This window comes from Barbatula barbatula (genome assembly GCF_947034865.1).
Source record: "Barbatula barbatula genome assembly, chromosome: 19".
Lineage (NCBI taxonomy): Eukaryota > Metazoa > Chordata > Actinopteri > Cypriniformes > Nemacheilidae > Barbatula > Barbatula barbatula.
In genome coordinates this window covers 6,423,404-6,442,992 of record NC_136782.1, presented here as the reverse complement: position 1 = coordinate 6,442,992, position 19,589 = coordinate 6,423,404, and the positions used below count along the sequence as shown (strand labels likewise).

At 38.8% G+C, this 19,589-nt stretch overlaps 1 protein-coding gene across 1 annotated transcript in view; it reads left to right on the top strand.

The window, feature by feature from the left end:
* Positions 1 to 9,939: 9,939 nt before the first annotated feature.
* The window catches only part of pik3cb (phosphatidylinositol-4,5-bisphosphate 3-kinase, catalytic subunit beta), a 39,100-nt gene continuing 29,450 nt past the window's right edge, over positions 9,940 to 19,589 (top strand). The window contains 1 exon segment of the mRNA XM_079481324.1: positions 9,940 to 10,224. The gene's annotated coding sequence lies outside the window, so the exon portion shown is untranslated.

Here is a 19,589-nt window from a genome sequence, read left to right as displayed (position 1 = left end):
TAATGTTTTAATGTGTTTTCTACAGTTGTTTGATGAGGTTGACTGAATTCATCCTTCGACGAGCAGCTTCTATCATCGCTTTAGAGAGTGCTTCACCACTGTTCTACCAAATGTTCTAAACCTTGGCATGGGAAAATCTCACCTAACAAGATATTACGCTTACGCAATAGAATTTTTTGACTGTTCTGAATCTCTGTTGTACTACACGTTACATTTGCATGTTACTTTAAAACTTGTTAAATAATTACTTATAATGCATGATGCTTCCAGTTTGAACACTCATGGAAATTAAATGCCTGAATTCATACATTTTTAACAAGTGTTCACTTTACATCACACAAAAACAATAAAATTATGAAATGGGGTTTGTTGCCTTGTGATTAGTAACAGTAATGTTTTGGTGCAATTTTTTATATTTAATGGATCATCTTTAAATAAGGGACATTTATGTCGCTATGGGTACATAAATATTCCTTTAGAGGTACAAACAAGAAGGTACAAAAATGTACCAACGTCAAAGGTACATTTTTGTACCCTACTAGGGTACAGCTGGAGCGACAAAGCATTTGTACTTTTTTAGGTACATTACTGTACCTTTAATTTTCTGTGTGTAAGACCCTCACCAACCTTACCAAATGTATCTATTAATGATTTTAGATTAGTTGACTATAAATGTAAGAATAAATATATTAATGATTTGTCGCTGATGAATATGTAGCTGTCCTCAGAGCTTAAGTGTCATCACTGGAAAACCCATTGCTGGGGTTACAATGAATGGTGAGGAGAACTTTGGGGATAGGCGACACTTCCGTTCAAGTGACTGCCGAATTTGACCCTCAGCTGTTCCCTGATCCCGCCTCATATCTACCCTCTCACTTTCTGTCACTCTTCACTGTGCTATTGAATGAAAAAAAGTATATTTACCTCCCAGCCAAACCTTTCTACCTCTCTCAATGTGTATGGATGTATGGATAGGTAACCTGTTGAGCTGGAAAGATAATATAGAATTTGTTTCAATTATTCAACTTTTCTTTGCCTCTGTCATAATGAGTGTCTGACAAAACTGCAACACTGTATCAAGACAACCTCAAGAGCCAAATTGTCACAGCAATTAAATACATGCAAAACTATTGCGGGCCATCCCCCCAAAAACTATAATAGATAAAGATAATATGTGGATTATTTGCTTGTGTATCATAATCCATCAATTTCTAAAATACACCCATCTGACATGAACCACTTCTGATTCCCTCTTCTGATTGTGATGTCATATACTGTCTCGTCCTGTTCCACTATCCATCATGTATGCTCCTTGTTTTACTTCCTGTTTGTCTACTTCCTGGTCTTGTGCTCCATGTTCTCTTTTGTTTATCCCCGCCATGTGTTCCTGTCTCTGCCCCTCACATGTGTCTAGTTCTGTGATTATTACTCTTGATCCGATTTCTCTCAGCCATCGTTGATGTTCAAAACTGTTTCTCTTTTACTTTACTCTTTTGAAACAGACTGGAAGGTCATAGCAGACAGCTTCAGAAAAAGCTTTTTGGAGTGGGAGGCTGTCCGATTTGAAATGGACAAAGTCATCCGGGAAGACCACTTTAACTGCCCGGCATGCACCCCGAACATGCTTGGGGTCTCTGTTGATGGAAACCGTAAGCACTAAAGATTCAAGTGTTAAAATAATGATCAGCTTAGCTCACCAAATAAAATTCTCCACCAGATCTATCAAGATCAACTCCATGAACTGAGTTATTTAAAACATCAGTTCCAGTCATGGAATTAGTTTAGCTCAAAGTAAAATACATATAATAGCTGTGATTAAATATACATATTTTACAGTCTCTGATTAGTAATGTACAGACTTTCCCAGTGGGGGAAAGTCGGTCTCCGAAGAGACGCCACAAACTGGTTTCTGCTCGAGGAAGTTATATAGGAAGAAGTCCAAAACGAAGGAGCGAACAAGAAGAGAGAAGGAAAGGAAGAGATGTATGTGGAGGACAGTGGTCAGCATCACGAGAAACATCACAGAAGTCCTCCAGCAAAGTCGATGAGGAGGGCCTAGAACTTGCCGTTTGTCGGTGTTCTTCTTTGTGTGATTTTCTTAACAAGCTCTCTCATAGCATCTTAACAATTCTATGAGAAGTGTTCAAACTACAGTACATTTTGATCCTGATGACAAGGATGAGGTTCATGCTGACTCTGAACATATCAAGCAAAGCAGATTTAGAATGTATCAAATCAAAAGGTAAAGACACCAGTAATCACTTATGCAACATATGTGTATTATAAAATATAGTGGCGTCACACTAAACATTTAGATGTAGTGATTTTTTGTATTTGGCTTATATATATTTCAGTGTGTGTATATACAGTATATGGACCTGGACACACATCATTGTATACCATACAGGGACAATTCCAGGTTATGGATGTGACAGAACATGAGCAAGCATAGTATTGTTAGAATAGTTTACACAATCCTTGGTATAGTCATTATCATACAGATACCATAACATTTTACTGACATTGTGAAAGTGACAAAAGTCCACTTTCCATGAAATTGTCGCATAGTATAGTCCCTGTATTTGCGGAAATATGTACAGTATATTGAATGAGTGCTGTATGTGGTTTTCTGATAGTGAAGATAACTTTACATTCCTTATTAACACAGAGCTCTAGGCATTACTCTTGTCTCTCGCTGCTTATTTGTTGTTTGTGTTTGAAGGCCACAATTGCCCTGCAAAGAGAGATGCATAACATGTAGGCCATGAAAACTGAAATGGCAGTCATAGATGATCAACTGGAGGTCCGGATCATTGATGTCAATGAGTGGGCAGAAGGTTTAAAATGCAGTTTGATATACTGCTTAATGCAAAAAAAATTCTGTCATCGAATTATGTTTCAATAATGTGTCACCTGGTGGGAAACAAAGATCAAATTATTTATCTGTCTAGTTTTGTCAAACTTTTAATTGTTTGTTGCAAATGCACGTAGCCTTGAACCTGATATCCAGTAGGGTAGCCACTCGGTTACAGAAAAGATTGTTTAGGCTCACAGGCCCATAGGCCAGAAATAATACTTTTTCATGGAATAAAAAAGCCAATTTCCTACTTCTCTTCCTATCAGCAACAACATCCCCGAATGATGCTGGTGTTGCTGCTGTGAACAGACGAATTGAGGAGTTGGTGACCAGTATTAAAAGGAGGTCACAACGTCTTTATAAAGACAATGATGTCGGCAAAGGTCGTGCCCGGATACGCAGAGAGATCAGGGAGGAAAATAAACTTTTAAATTCTGTGGTGGATCAATATAACGCCATGGTTTCTAATGCAGAAAACCTGGACTTGGACACCATTCTTTCGGATGACATTATTTGGCCATGGTAGCTTTCACGCGGTGGTATATACATAAGTCCATTGACGATGTGAAATAAGTCTCATAGTAGCACAAAATCTTTCATCGATGTTCGCCCAGATAATCAAAGTATTTAAATTTTTTTTTATCTGGGAAAACAACTAATCTTAAAATCAACTGATTTATGTATTACAGACTCTGTAGATCTAAGGCATTTGACATGCTGATGGCAGTAAGGAGACTTGAGGAGGAGAAGAAGATTGTCATTGCTGAGATGGAAAAACATTGGACATCTCTTTGCACCCGTGCAGACACCCTGAAGGAGATGTTATCCCAGCTTTGAAGTAGGACATCAAGTATGTACTTAAGTTATACTTGACATGCATTATATGTTTCTGAAAGTCTGTAATGAAGTTGTTTTTTCCCCGTATAAGATGAGATGTGGGGCCTGAGTAAAGAGGGAATCCAAGGTCTACAGAGTTTAATCATGAAGAACACACAAGCCATCAACAGAATACGAAAGCACACAAAGAACTGTTACATACAAGTTCTGACTGGAACAGAAGTGAACTTTGAAAGTGATTCGGAGGAATACCATAGTGACTCTGATGTAAGATGACCGACTTTCAAGTGTCTTGTCATGTTCTCCAAGTCTTTGTTAAAGAAATGCATAGATTGGCGAGAAGATCATTGTAGCACCTGGACTATTTATGTTGAAATTCAATTGAGTTTTGAGTACGCCCATGTTCTCTGTAATCAGATCGGAAGAAAGACGTCTTCCATGCCCACTTATTGCAGGTTTTTTTATTTGCATTTTATTGTTTATCCATCCAAAGTTATTTTCTGACGCTGCTACTTAAACATGAAAAGCTTGCTTTAGAATTTGAAATTTAATTGAACTTGGAGCTTCTTTTATAAATCGGTTTGTTCTAATGTTTTGTGTTATTATGATGAATATCTGAAATGTAATGCCTTGTGTTGTGCTGCTCTGTATAGTGTCCTTTGTGTCTCAAGTGTATTGGAGAACCTTCCAGTTAAAGCAGACGCAGACCATGAAAACATCAATATTACAGTGGCGTTTGTGTAAATGTGTATTATTATATTCACAAATCATTAAAACACTACTAACACGTCTATTTTTTCAGGTGTCTTGATACATTGATGTGTATTGTGCTGAAATAACTGCAATGTCACAAATGTTTCTAATAGTTTAATATTCTCTTCTTAAATAGTTTACTTGATACACTGTGTGTTGTCCTGAAATATGTCCAGTTTAACACATTTGACCTGTGGCAGCAGAGATCCTTGGATAAATACCGTTTCTGGTATGTACATAACTTAAATCATTCATAACCTACTAAAACATCCATATTTTGGGTTGATTTCATATGTTGATGTGTATTGTGCTGAAATACATACATTTTTACATATTTCACTTGCTATGGCAAGTGTGAGGCCACAGAGATGCACGGAAATACACAGTTTCGGCACCCAACGGCTGTGACCTTTGACACTTAAATATCATTAAATCATTCAAGAAACACTTAAACATTCCTATTTTGAGTTGACTTGATGCATAAAGGTGTGATTTGCAGAATACAATTCACTTTCACTGACCTCACATGCTGTATCAAGTCTGAGACCAAAGACATCCTTGTAATGTACCATTGAAAGGCTCAATAAGCATCACGCCAGATAATGGATGAAATGTAAGCATGTTGCACATATTTTGATGCAGGGAATGTTAACAAACTTTGAGATCTCTAGCTGGTTGTGTGTTGCCAGGAGACGGAGCCAAAGATCAGAAAAATATGATTTCTAGCGGGTGCAACAGAGTCTGTGAATGTGTCGGCTGTAATTTCACTACACACATTTATTTTGGGTAATATAAAGATGTCACATGGCAAATTTGACCTGTTCATAATGTATGCAAGTTGGTAATGCTAACCCTGGTAGGCCACGGTAGAGTTACAGTCATTATTGTAAATAAATAACGTGACAAATTTTCATGGGGATAAAATAAACAGCTTTTTAAGATCTTTAAGCTGGTAGTGTGGCCAACACAGAACGATCACCGAGGTTACTTTAGGATCAAAGATGTTTTATTATCATTCCATAAAACTGTGAAATGTGAAACAACAGAAATGACTCAAATTCAGAAAGAATGACGACAATAACACCATGAGATGTTTAAACTGTATGAAAATAGAAAGATTCCAGTCAGAATCCAGTTTCATTTTCCATGATTGTCATAAATAATGGTGTTACAGAGTATTCAGTCCCAGTTCATAAAAATAGACAGAAATAGAGATTTGAATGAACACAAATGAGGTCCAAGTGTGATATAAAATAAAGAAATAAATATAAGTTAAGTATAAAAAGGAAATTATTTTATCATTAAAGCTGGTTACAATGTGGTTCTAACTATAATGGTAAATGCTCAATGTAGCACAGCCTTCAGATTGCTTATGGAACCTTCAGCTCATGATACAGCAGAATTGTCTTTAGTTATTTCACACATCCTCTCTAACTGCTGGACCTCCGATCCCCATGATGTGGTTATACAGTTGCAGGACCAATGGCCCTCTGAGGATGGTAGCCAGACCAGAAGTGTTCACTGGCAGACAGTTCTGGAGAAGTTGGTTGGGTCTAGGTTTGGTACACTAGCACTACATTTGGACTGCTGTGGCAATGGTCTTCCTCTTCATTGTCTTGTTCCCCTGTTTGCAACTACAAAACAAAATAGATATAAGTGAACACGAGCACACACACAACATGAAAGGCTAGGGTGCATTACTCTCACCATTGCCAGTCTGGGGTGTGTCCCTCCCCGCTGCACTACCAAGCTGGGGTGTGTTGCTTACAGCCGTGCTGCCAGACTGGCAAACGTCGCTTGCCTCTATGCTGCAAAGCTGGCGTGCACTGCTCACTGCTGCATGTTGCTCTACGCGGCTCGCTGCCAGGCTATAGAGTGCATCGATTTCCTGCGCAGGCAGACTCTTTTCCTCATGACATTCACAATGGCAAAACCGTTCCAGTAAAGTACGAGGGCAGCAGTGTAGTCCTGCAGCTCCAGCTTGAAGATGATGGAGAATTCATGCATGACCATCATCCCATGGGTGTTCAGGTTGGCCAAGGATGTACAGCGGCGAGTGAGAGACAGGCAAACAGAGAATGAAAGACAGACAGACAAATCGACAAGGTTACCATCAAGCCATTTGGTCAGTCTTTGTGATAGGGAATTAGTCTACCATGATCACTGTGTTGTGGTTAATGTTTCCATTTTATTAAAAAGATTATCACCAGGATCTGTAAGGAAAGTATCCCAAGTTTGTCTTTCTTCCAAGTTTAGCCTATACCCATGGGCGTAAATCCCCCAAAAAACTTTTTTTTATCTCACTGTCTGTGGTGAAAAATATATATTTATGTATACCTAAAATAATTGTGTAAACAGAAAAAATACAAACGCAATGAACGCGTTTTAAGTTAAGAAACTGTTGAGTTTCCCCTCCCCTGCCTAACAGTGGTTTGGTCCACTGCCAGCTTTCCCCATTCATCTTATTACGCTACACAGAGTAGACAGGCAAGCCAGGTAGGGCCTACATGGCTCAGCTCATGTGGTTGTTGATGTTGAACTCTATTAAGTTATTAGCTTTAAATGAACTGATTATATTTAATGTAGTTGGTGATGATTTATTAATAAATTATAAACTGTACAACTGATCCCCCTGAATGGCGGTAAACATTGCAGCGCCCGCATAACTGTTAGCTCAACTAACACAATCATTATAAAAGTGTTTAAACAACAAAACACATTCATACACATATATTTGACAATCAGAATATCAGATGTTTCGTGACATAGTTTTATATATATTGAATAAAAAAGAAAAAATGTTTTTTTTTATACGTGTCATATTTCCTGTTGCCAGCTGGTGGCGCTATAACTGTATCTGAATATTTCCATGTAGATGTATTCAGGCCAGGACTTTGAACAAATGTGTTAGGTCTGTGGCCTGTAGGACATTGAATGTCTGGGTTACATCAACTTCCTGTTCGTGGCGAAACGCCAAATTTTGGGAGGCCGCCAGGGTCACGATCTCCGCAATTTAGCGTCGCAGAGGCCTTAAGATGAGAATGACACGAATATGATGTTGATCGGATAAAAACTCTGGGAGGAGTTCGTCAAAGTAAGACAGCTTGAAATTTCTAAATATTGAAAAATTACACAGACAAGTTAAAATAACTGACTTCCTGTTCGGTTTAGAGATATGCTCCAAGAGGCTTTTCTTCATGATCCGGGGAGTTACATGTGTCTACCAAGTTTGGTGCATGTACGTCTTGCGTAGTGGTCTGGGCACCCACCCACCACCGCTTTGCCAACATCTTTTCTAGTGAATTAGCTTAAAATCTGACATGCTAACTATTGTAACTTTTCTGTCTTTACCAAAAGATGATCAACCTGCCAATTCAGATAGTGACAGTGATGGTGGAGTAGATCCCCAGAGTGTGCTCTGCAAAGTGAATATCAAGGTAGGTTACAGGATGCCAACCACAATCCACAAGTTACTGCAGTGTTACTGTTTGTATCTGTTTGCATTAAATGATAACATTTCAAGAATCTTCTTAAAAAAAAATTGGTTTTGACTTACATTCAGACACTCACAAATTACAAATACAGTGGGGCAAAAAAGTATTTAGTCAGCCACCAACTGTGCAAGTTCTCCCACTTAAAAAGATGAGAGAGGCCTGTAATTTTCATCATAGGTCACTTAAACTATGAGAGACAGAATGAGAAAAAAAATCCAGAAAATCACATTGTCTGATTTTTAAAGAATTTATTTGCAAATTATGGTGGAAAACAAGTATTTGGTCACTAACAAAAGTTCATCTCAATACTTTGTTATTGTATAGCATAATTGAAAATTCATATATTTGTCCATAAAGAAAAACAAATTAATATATTTGGTTTTCTTTTAGACATCTCCAGGTCTCGATCAGAAGGTCCATTCCAGCCAACGCTTGCTGTTTTTCCAAGGACTGCCATGGGGGACAGATAAAGTAACTTCCAGGCCTTGTGGTATTCCCATCATACATGGATCGAATATTCCCAGTGCAAGGATGCTGTTTATTGTTATACCAGCAGGAACTTTGGCCTTCCAAACACTGAATACGTTTTCACTTCTGATGGGCTATACAATCTGGAAAAAGGCTATGTTCAAAGATGGAGGCACACATCAATGCTATGTCAGCCTGGAAAAATTGAGACACAACAAAAAACTATACATCTTTTGAACTTATGGTCCATTGGTCCAGTCTCAGAATGCAGATTTTAAGATTTTCAAAACGGTGCTTTTTTCCTATTTAAATTATATGTAGTAGAATAAAAACATCGAAAAGATTGGGAAAGTAATGGCTGTGTTACTGTAAAACAATGACACAAAATGTAAATCATGACGGCCCTAACATTTGGTTAAGAGCAATTTCAATTGAAAATAGATTTTTAATAATGTTACGAACCCCAATAAAGTCTAGGGGTGAACAATCTGCCATCATTTACTCAAACCTGTATACATTTATTTGTTCTGTTGAACACAAAGGGAGATATTTGGAAGTTAGCAATTTTCAGTTCTGGGACATCATCCACTACCATAGTAAGACAAACCATACTGTATATTCGTTTGTTCTGCTGAACACAAAATTAGATATTTTGAAGAATTTAGGGGAAAAAGGTTCTGGGGCACCGATGACTACCATTTCATTTTTCCTACTATGGTAGTCAATGATATCCCTGAACTGAAAGTTACTAACATTCTTCTGTATATCTTTCTCTGTGTTCATAAGAACACAGTAATTTATACAGGTGTGAAATTACACGAGCGTGAATAAATGATGGCAGAATTTCCATTTTTGGGTGAACTGTCCCTTAAAGGTTGTTGAATGTTAAAAAGGGCAAGTTTGCTTTTGCAAATTTGTGCTTTACAAACTAATGTAAGAATATGTAGTGCATGTGTGTTCCACTATCTGCAGACCGATGATTGTTTGTTTTGAGTTGATCCTGCTTGCAAAGCAATGCAATATTTCAAAGACAAATCTTGGTCTCATCTCTCAGAATAGATGAGAATTATTTCATGAATCACTGTCTGTTATCCTTTACGAGTGATCATCAAAGCACCTGAAACTGCTAAGACTGCATCTTATGTTGCCCCTGTAACCTTGACTCAACAAAAACACGTGTGCACACAAGATGCAAATCCACTAGAGGTCAGCAAATCTACAATCTCTGAAAGAAAACCTGTAAGGAAATAAATCATGAATCGTGGGCGAAACAGTTCTCTCTAGACTTAATAAATGCGCGAACAAACAACCGAGTCGACAAACTTATAAACTAGCCCATTCACACGCGACTGCTCAAGTTCAAAGAGAAAGCGTCAAACATCCTTATCGTATCGCGTAAGTTGCGTGACAGCCACGCAGCACATCGGGCCTTGTTTGCGTGCTGAACTTGACGCAACATTAAAAAGTCCTGCGCGCACTTTAGGTGTTGGGCGTAGATGTTTGCTTCCGGGTGAAATCACGACTCGGGTTGTCTGTGAACCGTAGGCAAAATAGCGGTTACGTGTAGAAGGAAAGGGAGGGTGCCCCGAGTGATCGCCTGTTTCACGCACCCTGCCAAAGAAGCAGGAAGAAGAGCACTGGTTCTGTTCACCTGCACCGGACCGCGTGGAAGACTGCGCTGGGATACAGGCTTTACTTTAGACCGATTGAACCCGACTGCTGTTTTGTCGGGAGTATAAAGCACGCCCAACTTTGTGAAATCTCCCGTCAAACAGGCGTCCGACACTCTCCCGGTTGGATTTGTCGGCTTTTAAGGTGAGAGCTCGATCGCAGCTTTATTTCACAATATTATCACGGTTTGAAGCGCGTGCGTTCGTTGCATTTAATCGATTGTGTCTGCGTCGATCCTCCGTGTTTGCAAACGGAAAACTGTCGCTCAACTTTAATAAAACTTAAACGCAACTTGTCTTTCATCTTTCAGTTGGGAACAGTGAAGTGTTTCTGTTGTAACTTACATAACGTGCTGTCTGAAAAACACAACGTAGCCTACTGTGACACGATATGTGTCTATAAGTTGCGGATTGACCGATGCCATTGATTTATTTCGTACTGTTTCAAGTCGATATCATAACTTTGAGGCAGTGGGGTTTATGTATCGTGGATGGATGAAATGGCGTAACAAGTCGGACTCGTATAGACAGAAGTTATGAAGGTTGGCACACCTGCCCACCCTGAAACTTCACATTCAAGCCGTTGTTCTTTTAGGTAAACAGAAAGTATGCGTGTCGTCAGGTACAACCAACAAAAGGCTAGACTTGTTTGTGTGTTTCTCTCTCCAACCTCATAAAGCTTTGAAAAGGGTCTTTTCTATTTTTCATTCATAACGAAAAGAGACAACAGGAAGAGGAAGCCACTACTACATTCCCATCTGTCAATCGACCTGATTCACATGCACCCCGCATCTATGTGTGAGTTTCTGTAGTGCAAGGACATTAGTCATCTTTCTGAATATGCACAGGATAGCTTATCCTGACTGCACACATTTCTTTTAGGTTATGGAATTGAAATGGAGTGGATTGTGTGTGTGTTATAGAGCATGTGTTTTTTTGGTGTGTTTCGAGATTGTTTGGCCTTGTGACAAGAGCTTCAGAGAGACTTTGGTTGTAGACAGTTATGTCATCAGTCCGGGGACAAAAATACTGTGGAATCTCTCACACATGCACGCGCACACACAAACCAATGCACGCACACACAGAGGTCACAGTGGTGACAGGGGGCCATAAATGGGCTGATTCTCTCAGTCATGTGAGAACACTGTGTGTGTGTGTGTGTGTTTGTGTTAGAGACACAGGAAATTGTTTTCCTCTGAAATTGAGACAAAAACAAATGCGTACTAGTAGCGCCTGCTGAACTATTATTTATGGAAGAGCTACGTATCCTTCTGAAATATAGTTTTCGAGCATACTAATGGAAGAAGGTTTTTCTTATTCAACTTTGATGTTTCCTACACTCTTTGTGTATTATGAATGTCGTTCAGGAGAAGGAAGCTGTCCCTTCGGGCAGGCACTCTTCAGGTTCAAAGTGAATTGAACTAGCCTAAGTCAAAAGAGTATTTTTATGTAGAAAAGAGTTGAAAACGACAAGCCAAAACATTTTCAAAACACAAATATCAAAAATTGTAGATAAAACGATCACATTACAATCACAAATAGGCATTTGGTTATAACTGTACTGAAGTTTCTATGAACTAGTATTAGAGGAATCTTCCATCCAGAAATAAAAATCCTGTCTTGAATGACTCACCCGAAAATCGTTTGTCGACCCCAGGACCTCCGTTTATATCCAGAACGCCAATTCGTTCGAAACTAACACGGAAGTCGTGAAGTGAATATAGTAAAAAGTGAATATAGTCATAGTCAACATATCCTCGTCACTTTATAGAATTAAAGCCTGAACCACTGGAGTGACGGCTGTTTCAACAACGTTTTTGTTTTTACTAACTTTCAGCACATTGAAATTTGGTTACGTTGCGGTCTATGGAGGAGTTAGAAAGCATCCGGACCTCTTCAAAACTATCGTAATTGCCGTTCTGGAGATAAATGTAGGTCCTAGGGTTGACGGGTGAGTGATTGCTCACAGAATTTTTCATTTTTTGGCGGAGGTACGCTTTAACAGTATGGTACATGAATTAATCTGCCCTGCTGTTCATCTTCTGCCTAATAAAGAAAAAAAATCATAAAAAAAATGATTTCCCTTATCGTGACCGGAGAGCGGCCTATTTGTTTTTGCATTTATTTCGATACACCTTAAGAAAGGACAGGAGTGAAGTGTGAAAAAGGGGGAGGGAACAGGGAAAGGACCACTAGTTGGCAATGGCACCACAGTCGGCTCTGACGAGAGTTGCCTCTTTTGATTGGACCAATAAGCCACCACCTGTAATATGAACATCATAGCCACTCCATAGCAACACCCTGGCAACCATTTGTAACCATCTTTTCCTTCCTAACATGAATGAATCATTCTTTTACTTACCGTTGTCAGTTGCTTTGTATAAAAGTGTCTGGCAAAATGTAAATGTAGATCTGTGACACCCTCGTATCCTGGAAGCGACATCTGCATGGGCATGCAACCAGAAAATGCAAAACTAGATTGTTGTTTTGCTTAAAAGTGGAAGTGGTTAATGTAGATGCCATTGTCCTTGATAAATATCTGTGATAGATGAGGAAGACTGTTAAGTATGTGTCTCAAACAGGTTAGGTGTGGTTCAAGCTAAGGGAGGTTAGTGAGCGAAATCATCCATTCACGGTTAAATGTTTTTCTCTGTGCTTGTCCTTCAGTTGATCAATTTTGACAGGCAGTGAGTCTAGGACACCTGCGTGCGTCTCAGTCGTGGGATGAATGATTAACAGTTTACGCTAGGCCTCACCACCATAGTATGATTTCAGATCATATGGGTTTTTTAGAGTTACCACTTGCATACGACCGAACAGCGTACTCGACTAGACTTGATTGCAATGCACATGCATATTCAACACCTGTCCACACACCTGCATGCTTGCGAGAGCCGCCGTGAGTGATAAACATGCCCACACTTGGAATTCTCCACTTCCTGGTGTTCATGTCAGGACACGCTGTGGAATTCAGCTTGGAGAATCCAGGATAGAGGGATGGAGCGAGGGAGTGGTATTAATTGGCTGTGTTTGAAATGGCACACTTCCATACTGCTCTTACCGATTCTTCAGTATATAACCAGAGTCCCACACTGTTAACAGAAATGTCCACAAATGAACAGATAATGGTCTGGCAAAACATAATCGAATAAGTGTAGCTGGGCAATAACATGGTATTTCATTTCCAGTGTGAATAATAATAAATCCGAAATTGTTATCCATTACCCTGAAAGAACACATACTTATGTCTATTTGACGTATGCATTTACATCTGCAATACAAAGTTTGCTCATCTGCAAAGTGTCTCCGAGATCTCTGCTGTCAGACGTCGTATAGACATCTAGAATATGTCTGCAAGATGTTCATGATTTAGATCTGCTCTTTCTTAGATGTTTGGCAGATGTTTTACACTGCAGATGTTTTCCAGATCTATGGATCTTTAGAAGAGGAATAACAGACGTCTCCGACACGTGTTGCAGGATGTCAAATAGACATGAGCCAGATGGAGTGGGCTATCAGGGTATTATTTACTGGCAGGATATAAGGACATTTTACCCGAAGCTAGATCAAGTCTACAAAACATGAGTGTTCATAGGAGTGTTGACTGGAAATTATTCACTGGGAATCAAAAAATTATATGTAAAGCAGAGCTAATGTGTAGATTTATTATTGTTATTTTTTTATCTTGCATAAATAGTTTTACGTTTAACATTGTTCCACAAGAACATCCTGTTTCATTACAAAAACGCTTGAACAAAACACATCTTTAAACAAACCTGAACATTAGAATTGACGTTTTCGGTTATGAGAGCCAATAGCATTTCACACTCAACACTGACGCAATGACGCTGTCTGTCACGAGACAGACGATTTGAAAATCGGGAAACACAACAGAAACCGTAAGACAGCAGATCATAATTGCTTTCGCGTCTGTTCCTCATATAAATCATTGTCATTTAATAAATTAACGTGTTACGTTACTTGCTCAAAATGCTAAAAAATGTATAATGAATTTCAAACCACAAGACATGCTATTATTGCTAAATAATACCCCAAAATGTACATTTTATGATCACGCTAGGTGATAGTTTTGCGGGTAGCCGGGAGAGGCGCTAATTTAGTAAATGCTTGCGTTTGTGGTATTTGAGGAATGGACAAACGAAATTCGCATGTCGTGTGGGTTGGAGGATATGTTGCAGAAACGGCTGCTCTCTCATTTGCGCTCTTACGCTCGGAGGTGTGAGTGTGCCACGAATTGAGTTTCTGAAGTCTGTGCTGTCCAGCTGTCAACACTTGCATATCTAGACACGTATCATAGAGCTTCAACATACAGGAAAAGCGAGAGTCGTACGTTTGCTCCACCCACAGCTAAAACTGGACCTTTGTTCAGTCAGGTCTCAGTAGGTAACTGATTAACATCTTTTTAGTCTGGGCGCACCGTTGCAGCTCCTTGCTTAAAGGGCAACTACACAATAGACTGTAAATTTAAAGGTTTTAACAAGTGTTTTCTGAAGCAAATGCACTGGAGTGGATGCAGCGTGTATGTTTGGTTGGCAGCGCTGTAATGAGCTATGACCGACACAATGTCTGTCTGCGGCAGCTGCTCTGTGAATTTTAGGCTTGTGGTGACGCGTGTCACATGAAGGTTGATGTACCACATCATAATCACAACTTCATCACATCAATGTTGTTTTCTCACTCTTTATGAGCATAATTACAGAAGTGTCTAAGTCTTTAGTTCCTGTAAATGATAGATGCTTGTGACGCATGTTTAAGTGTCATTATTCGAAGCAAAACCATGTTCCTGTTTGTGACCTCAGTTTTAGCTGGATGACACCCCTGTGACGCAAATCCAACATCATCTGACCGTTTAATAATGTAAACGGGCCACAGGAGGAGTCTTGTTTCTTTTACAAATGAAAAAATACATAATTGGGACCATGTTTGATCATAGTCATTGTTTTTAAGCCTTAGTTTTCTTCTGAGCTCACACTCACTTGATAATGGTTTCATAATTTCGTTTGTAAACTAAAAGAAAAACTAAAACCGAAATTCAAATAACATTTGTTTCTACAACATTAAAATGTCAGTATTTTTTGTAAAAAGTAAGTGCGACTTACAGAAAAGACGACATTCATAGTTTATTTGAACTGTATATAAGGTCCCGTTCTGGAATCTCAATTTATAGTTATAAAGAGACGTCATCTAGTGGAAATTCCGGCATACCTCTCTTAACATCCCAGTCGAAAAAAGATGCAGAATGCCTTTTTCAAAACGGTGACATGATGAATATACACGACCACCCACAGCTGTTGTGTGTTAAGTAACACATGGTGAAGAAGACGAATATGACAGAAGAAGGCCGGTTGGTAGATACTATTGATACTTCACAAATAATAATTGAAACGAATATATAAGTAACGAAGTAAATGAAACGAAAGTGAGACTAAACATAGTCTGGGACGCATCTACAGTGCCAGCCTGCACAAGAGGCAGAGCTCCTCTTTTAGTGAAGACTCATCCTCAGCTTCACGTCTGTTTTCATTCCACATATGAGCTTTGAATGGGTCTCAAGCAGAAATACGGCATCAACTAGGATTTATTGTTTATATCGCGGGAAGACAAATTCCTATCCTGGGCAGCGATGTATTGAGTGTATTCAAGAGATGGTCCACCCTAAATGAAAACTTATGAATTGCATATCCTCAAGCTGTTCCAAACCTTTATAAATTTCTTTGTTTGGTTGTACGCAAAGAATTTTTGCAACTGATATTTCTGGGGCACCATTGATTATCATAATAGGAGAAATTATTGTTTACTTTTTTTGTTTTGTTAAACACAAAGACGAAATTTGGAAAACATTCTGTTCTGGGGCACTTTTGACTACCCCAGAAATCTCAGTTGCTAACGTTCTTCCAAATATTTTCCTTTGTGTTCAACAGAACAACTGATGACAGTTTACTCAAAAATGGAAATTCTATCTATCCATTTAAAGGACCAGTGTTAAAATTTTCTATTAACAGAAATGCAATATAGTTTAGATAACTATGTTTTCAGAGGTGTATAAAGAGCTTGCATAATGAAGCGTTATGTTTTTATTATCTTCGAATGAGCTATTTCTATCAACATACACTGTGGGTCCCCTTACAGTATATGGAGTTCATCATGTTCTTTCTACGGTAGCCCTAAATGGACAAACCGCTATACAGAGCAGATTTCGTAAATATGTTATCTCCTTCAGCAAAAACGTGGCGACATCTTTGTGCTGTGAGAGCCGGTGTAGTGCTTCGAAAGGGGAAGGTTGGAGCGAGCCGTTGGTTGCAATTCGCAACCTCACTGCTAAATGGCTATGTTTACATGGACCAAGTTTTGTCAATCGGAATGGATTCAATCTGATTGCAGATCAATTCAGTGCTGTTTACATGTCCCCTCAATGTTGCAATACGATTGAAAAACTTGTTTACCTGTACATGAAATGTATTCCGAACAAAACTGCGCTAGAGCACACAGCAAGAGTTTTGTTTTTTCACGTAAACATAAGATGTATAAGACACGCAGCACTGCGCATGTGCACAAGGTAATTTTAATCCAATTGAGAATACTCTGATTCAAGCGTTTACATACCTGATCGGATTGCTTTCGGTCTACACCACCCCTTTCCATCCGATCGCAGATTCAATCGTATCGACCTCAGTCGGATTGATAAAGGTGTTAAACATTTTTTGATTTGCTTTTCAGTCTTACCCTGTGGAGTTAACCATTAATAGTTTTTTTAAATGTGGTCGATTTTTCTTCCATATTTCCGCAAGCACTGAACATTCATGAACGTGCATGTTATTGCTACTACTATCCACTAGATGTCACTTTTCTTTTTAGAACAGGTGGATGTTACAACAAGGAGCATATCGTTCATTCATTTCTTTTTTAACATGGTGGATGCTGAGGTGTCGTCGAATTTAACATCACCTTCACATAAAACGCAGCGGTTCATATGATTACAGCTAATTTTGTTTGTTATACTGTATCTTACATGTAGAATAACCCGATCCTGATCTGTTTAAGTGGGTTTAAGTTTAATATGCAGATTTGTGGCTCTTGTAGAGCACCATTGTAATCTGATATTTATTGATCTTTTTTTAATATATGTAGGATTTGTATTAATTCTATAATCATTGACTCGAATCGTGAATCAAATCGAGAGCTTGTGAATCGGAATCGAATCGGAAAATCATAATCGATACCCAGCCATATGACCTAGTGCGGTACTGTCAATACTGAAAGAGAAGCAAGGGATAAACTGAGAGATGCAGAACTTAAGCAGGGTCAGGCTGTGTTGTTTTGTGATCTTTTTTTTCCACAACGGATTCATTGATACGCAACGGATTCTGTGTGCAAGGTTCCTGTGCGTGACGGATTTTTAGAACAATGAAAACGGAAAAAAAATCGTATACGAAAAAAACTGATACGAAAAATTCATCACAGAAGAGCTGTGTTTTAAGTAGTTCTTTTGAAGGTTGTAAAAACGCAAAATATAATGTGCGTTTTGGCTGTCTGTACACGGAAACGTTAACGTTACGCTTTCTCAGTTTTTCATATTGTTAACGTGGCTTTAAAATTTGTGTGGCATGTTTCAGCCCAGGATATGTGTTGTGAACCTGTGGTAATGGGCGCTAGCAACGCTAGAAATAACAATTCAGTCATCATTTACTCACCCTCTTGTCATTTCAAACCTGTATGTCTTTCTTTCTTCCGCAAAACACATAAGATGTTTAAGAAGTTGTTGACCGAACAGTGACGGCAACAATTCATTTGCATTTATATCGTGTCCATACAATAGTAGTCAATGGGTGTCACCACTGTTCGGTTTAAAACGTTCTTAAGAGTATCTTCTTTTGTGTTCTGCGAAAGAAAGACATATAGGTTCGAAATGATGACAGAACTTTCATTTTTGGGTGAACTATCACTTAGATCACTTGTCATGTGTGTAGTATTAACACAATATCAATAATTCTATAAATAATTTAGTTCAAGGATCTGATTGACAAAGTATTAAGGGACTTAAAGGGACAGGTCACCCCCATCCTTACAAACTCTCTACACTCATATTTGATTATCTGACACGAAACACACACGCATAAAATAAAGAAATAAAGGACTTTGTTGTGCAAATATGATTTTGTGATAGACTTCTTACACAGTCCTTTCCAATCATTCTCGGATCCACTTTGACGAATGCTTCATGAAGTTTCTGTCCCGACAAAGGTTGACCACAGGCCAGAGTTTAGTCTGTCTGTGTGCGACGTGCGCGCGCGTGCAAATGTTTGTGATGTTTTGGCAAGAGAGACTCCTGACATTCCAGTGTGAGAGCGAGGGGCAGTGCTGATGAGGAAATGAAAAGGAATATCTCAGGGTGGCAGCAGGTTGTAATGGCTGTTTGCCTCTTTTTGTTGCGCACTGTGATGAGTATGCTGTGTGTGAATTGAGTGCGTAAGCAGTGGTGATCACAGCAGACTCCAGTGAGCGTATATGCATACGTCAATGCTAGGCCGCTTTGTGCATTGTGCTAGTCTTGCTTGCATTGTTTTCTTGGAGCCAATGGGGGAAAATGCGTGTTGTATTTTGCTAAAAACAGACCAACCGACCTTCTGTAATAACAGACCAACCATTCTGTTCCCCCAACACCACAATAATAGAGGTCAGTAAGGATTCACTGATCAAAATGATAGATTTTTCTTTTATGCCAAAAATCATAAGGATATTAAGTAAATGTGTTTTGAAGTTATTTTGTAAGTTACTACCATAAATATATAAAGACTTTATTTTTGTGAATGGAAGCTATTTAGCCACCTATAAAAACTGTGAGGAAATATCCTTCACCGTGATCAACCCTATTTTCACGAGAAAAAACTAAATGCGCACAACATTACATCGCAGTATATTACGTCACGTATCTTAAGGAGATGTGTGTGAACGCAAGCACAGATTTCAGAAAATCACTGGCAGTGTAAAGGAACAAAATCGAACCATCCCGGGACAAAATCCTGGACACGCTTTCTGTGTATTTTCAAGGATCTCTGTGTGAAAAGGGCTAAAGTGTAAATACAAAATATGCACAGTACACAGACACGTATTATAAAAACACAAACTTTTATTGTGAATGCGATTTATTATTTAACAGCCCTAATGTGTAGTCGGTTTTTTGATGACATCATCCAGAATTTAAGAAAAAGCATTGGTGGTGCATCTCGAGCTGTTCGATGGTGGTTTTATCTTTGTGGTACTGCATGATTTCCATATTCAAATGCAATGGTATTGACATGGTATTCCAAAGAACTTTAAAGATTAACGTAGTATTATGTCCAATAATAACCACGTCTTTGTGACACTGTGGTACTTTGTTGTTAGGAGAACATGTTAATGTGTGGTATCTGTAATGTGTTTAACCTCCAGTATACAAATATTAAACATCATGAGGGGTAATATGTTATTCTAATATGTATATGTTATCTA